This window comes from Oncorhynchus keta, chromosome 15 (assembly GCF_023373465.1).
Source record: "Oncorhynchus keta strain PuntledgeMale-10-30-2019 chromosome 15, Oket_V2, whole genome shotgun sequence".
Taxonomy (NCBI): domain Eukaryota; kingdom Metazoa; phylum Chordata; class Actinopteri; order Salmoniformes; family Salmonidae; genus Oncorhynchus; species Oncorhynchus keta.
Window position 1 is genome coordinate 43,930,768 of NC_068435.1, and position 5,000 is coordinate 43,935,767.

A 5,000-nucleotide genomic window follows, 5' to 3' on the forward strand; every position below is an offset into this window, starting at 1 on the left:
CGACAGATTGCTACCTTGTCAGCTTGGGATTTGAACTCTACCCAACGCTCTACCCTGCCGCCCCAATATTGAATAGCTCCCTGTGTGTTTATGGCAGAAACGTATCATTTCTTGCTGCACCTCAATCCCTTCTTTCCGCACGAAATAAAGTTTGCGCCTATTCTCATAACGTGAGTGGATCTGGACAAGAAAATCGTTACACAATCGTCTGTAAGACCCAAACAGTGTGAGCTATACGACTCACACGAGCGTCGGCTGTTCGGCTCTTCAACATCCCACAAGCTTTATAGCGGTAGTCTGAGCTAACTGTCGCGGATGTCCTCATTTCGAAGAGGTCTTCTCCACAAAACCAACTGTCCAGACCGAACCGTTGGAACTACAAACTAATATTGAAAGTGGAGACTCTTACGAGCACGGAGATGAGGTACGATGCACACAAGCCTTCAGGGGAGTGGGAGTCGTTTGAAGGTAACCCAGTACAGGGCTGTAAAAATGGAAAAAAAAGTGCATACAGGTATGGGGTCAAATGTGCCAAAAACGGGTCAAATATTTTTGTCTTTTATAGCTCTCAGATATAGGACAGGCACTTCAGAACCTTGTTCCTTTGATTAATTTGTTTACTTTCTGTTTTTGCCATGTATGAATGTAGCAGTAAATGCCAAATTCAGTGGTTTATCAAATCATTTCTACAGGGGTCCGTCCTACAATTCAAAATCAAATGGCTTCATGATACATTTGACGACTATCTTGAGACAATTCTACATGTTAGATTAGTAGATATTGCGATCTAACGGTTTAGACATACAGGGGTGACTTTAAAATAGTTTTGTGACGGTGATAGGACTGAGGATGGATCAACAACATTGTCGTTACTCCACAATTACTAACCTAATTGACAGAGTGAAAATAAGGACGCCTGTACAGAATACAAATATTCCAAAACATGCATCCTGTTTACCGCAAGACACTAAAGTAATAATACAAAAATGTGGTAAAGCAATTCACTTTTTGTCCTGAATAACAATATCAGGACTCAGGATATGACCCAGATACAGACATAGGAGGTGGAAAGTACAGTTCTCAATCATTTATTAGAGCGTGGGGCAAAGAACAGGGCGAGGTTCGTAATCGGGTCAGAGTCAGGCAGGTACAGGATGGCAGGCAGGCTCGGGGTCAGGGTGGGCAGAGGTTTGTAATCAGGTCAGAGTCAGGCAGGTACAGGATGGCAGGCAGGCTCGGGGTCAGGGTGGGCAGAGGTTTGTAATCAGGTCAGAGTCAGGCAGGTACAGGATGGCAGGCAGGCTCAGGGTCAGGGCAGACTGAGGTTTGTAATCAGGTCAGAGTCAGGCAGGTACAGGATGGCAGGCAGGCTCAGGGTCAGGGCAGACTGAGGTTTGTAATCAGGTCAGAGTCAGGCAGGTACAGGATGGCAGGCAGGCTCAGGGTCAGGGCAGACTGAGGTTTGTAATCAGGTCAGAGTCAGGCAGGTACAGGATGGCAGGCAGGCTCAGGGTCAGGGCAGGTCGAGGTTCGTAATCATGTCAGAGTCAGGCAGGTACAGGATGGCAGGCAGGCTCAGGGTCAGGGCAGGCAGGCTCAGGGTCAGGGCAGGCTCAGGGTCAGGGCAGGCTCAGGGTCAGGGCAGGCTCAGGGTCAGGGCAGGCAGAATGGTCAGAACTGGAAAAACTAGAAAACAAACACTTTAGAAACAGGAAAACAGGAAAGAATGCTGGTAAGACCTGACAAGATGAGACGAACTGGCAACACAGGGGATAATGAGGAAGATGGGCGGCACCTGGAGGGGGGTGGAGACAAGCACAAAGACAGGTGAAACCAATCAGGGTGTGACAACAAAGTTATATGTTTGGAGTAAATCCAATCCAATACATTGCTAAGTACCACCCTCCATATTTTCAAGCATAGTGGTGGCTGCATCATGTTATGGGTATGCTTGTAATCGTTAACCTGTCTCCTCCCCTTCATCTACACTGATTTAAGTAGATTTAACAAGTGCCATCAATACGGGATCATAGCTTTCACCTGGATTCACCTGGTCAGTCTACAGTATGTCACAGAAAATGTATTTATATATAATATACTGTTTAGACTTAGGCGACCCCAATTACAGAAAAATCCCTGCACACACACACACACACACACACACACACACACACACACACACACACACACACACACACACACACACACACACACAGGTGATGAATCTGAACCCCTTAGGGGTGAAGCTGTGGGTTTATTGTTGACTAAAATAAAGTATTAAAATAAAGTATTAGTTCTGTAAAAAACACTCCTCGTGAGGGATTTGTCAAGTGTACCCTTCTCTGAGAAATAGAGAAGCACTGTGAAAGTTCACTGGTATTTTTTCTCTGCATGGCAATTTTCATACTCTAGACAAATGTACGAGTGGGATATCGATGGTATGTGCCTGCATGAATTAATGTATCATGAGTGTGGAGAAATGTGAAGAGATGTGACACGCGTACAAACACACACACACACACACACACACACTTCCATCAGTAAAATGAAACATAATTCTACAGAATGTCCGGGATGAACATGTTTTTCCGGGTTTAAATGTAGTCCTTGACACTCGCACCCATATGCAGGTTGAGAAATGGCAGACGTGGTCACTGATAAATGCCTTACTTGTAACTCGATTGGCTGGACATATTTTGTTGACCTAGTGAGGGAAATTATGTAATTGAAGAGGACACGATGCATTGTGAAAGATCAGACATTGAGAAGGAATAATAAATGCTGCTTTGGTGTCATAGACGCAAGCCAAACAAACTGTGAATCCAAATGTGCACTCGACATTTCCACATCATAAACCTCATGTCATATACCGTACAGTGTCAGTGTTTACAATCACTACGTTTGATGTACAGTTACAAGATGACGTGACGTCATACCCTGGGTAACAGAAGGAGCCTATATGTTCATCTACTGAACAGAAAATCTGCCCGCAGCACACACACCTGAATGCACTCCTTTCGATGCGCACCAACATGATCTGTTTCCCTGAATTGCATTGTGAAAGCCTAACACTGTAATATCTTATTTCATAACAATATCTGTAATATCTTATTTCATGTGTCAAATCGGAGGGCCTGTTTTCTGGACCTCTGACAGTCTCTTTGGGTGTGCCACAGGGTTCAATTCTCGGGCCGACTCTCTTTTCTGTATACATCAATGATGTCGCTCTTGCTGCTGGTGATTCTCTGATCCACCTCTACGCAGACGACACCGTTCTGTATACTTCTGGCACCTCCAGACGAGCTTCAATGACATACAACTCTCCTTCCGTGGCCTCCAACTGCTCTTAAACGCAAGTAAAACTAAATGCATGCTTTTCAATCGATCGCTGCCCGCACCTGCTCGCCCGTCCAGCATCACTACTCTGGACGGCTCTGACTTAGAATACGTGGACAACTACAAATACCTGGGTGTCTGGTTAGACTGTAAACTCTCCTTCCAGACTCACATTAAGCATCTCCAATCCAAAATTAAATCTAGAATCGGCTTCCTATATTGCAACAAAGCATCCTTCACTCATGCTGCCAAACATACCCTCGTAAAACTGACCATCCTACCGATCCTCGACTTCGGTGATGTCATCTATAAAATAGCCTCCAACACTCTACTCAACAAACTGGATGCAGTCTATCACAGTGCCATCTGTTTTGCCACCAAAGCCCCATACACTACCCACCATTGCGACCTGTACGCTCTCGTTGGTTGGCCCTCGCTTCATACTCGTCGCCAAATCCACTGGCTACAGGTTATCTACAAGTCTCTGCTAGGAAAAGCCCCGACTTATCTCAGCTCACTGGTCACCATATCAGCACCTACTCGTAGCACGCGCTCCAGCAGGTATATCTCACTGGTCACCCCCAAAGCCAATTCCTCCTTTGGTCGACTTTCCTTCCAGTTCTCTGCAGCCCATGACTGGAACGAATTGCAAAAGCCTCTGAAGCTGGAGACTCACATCTCCCTCACTAGCTTTAAGCACCAGCTGCCAGAAAAGTTTACAGATCACTGCACCTGTACTTAGCCCATCTGTAAACAGCCCATCTATCTACCTCATCCCCATACTGGTATTTATTTATTTATTTGGCTCCTTTGCACCCCAGTATGTCTCCCTGCACACTTCATCTTCTGCCGATCTACCATTCCAGTGTTTAATTGCTATATTGTAATTACTTCGCCACCAAGGCCTATTTATTGCCTTATCTTACCTCATTTGCACTCACTGTATATAGACTTTTTGTTTTCTTTTGTTCTACTGTATTATTGACTGTATGTTTTGTTTATTCCATGTGTAACTCTGTGTTGTTGTATGTGTCGAATTGCTACGCTTTATCTTGGCCAGGTCGCAGTTGCAAATGAGAACTTGTTCTCAACTAGCCTACCTGGTTAAATAAAGGTGAAATAAAAAATAACTTCGCTAAGTCCGCTAGCGATAGAACGCGTTTTCAAATGATGCCCACCTGACCCAGATTGCGAGTTATATAATGGATCGTGTTTGTGTGATGGCGGGGATGCAGGGTTGTGTTCCATCAGTAGTAGTAGGCCTGATTACCAACGACGATGAGAAGGCTTTCAGGGAGGAGGTAGGCACTCTGACGGTTTGGTGCCATGTAAACAACCTCTCCCTCAATGTCAGTGAAACAAAGGAGTTGATCGTGGACTTCAGGAGGAACTAGGCTGGGCACGCCCCCATCCTCATCAACAGAGGGCGATACGCTCAGCCGAACGCACCGTTGAGTGCACACCGCCTGCCCACCGGGTGTCGCAGGAAGGGCAAAAAGATCGTCAAGGACCTCCGAGCCACGGCCTGTTCTCCCCGCTTCCCTCACTCAGACGCAGGCAGTGCAGGCGCATCAGGGCTAAAACTAACAGACTGGCCAGTAGCTTTTACCCCCCGCCCACCCACCCAACAGACATTACCATGCCCCCACCATAATAGACATATC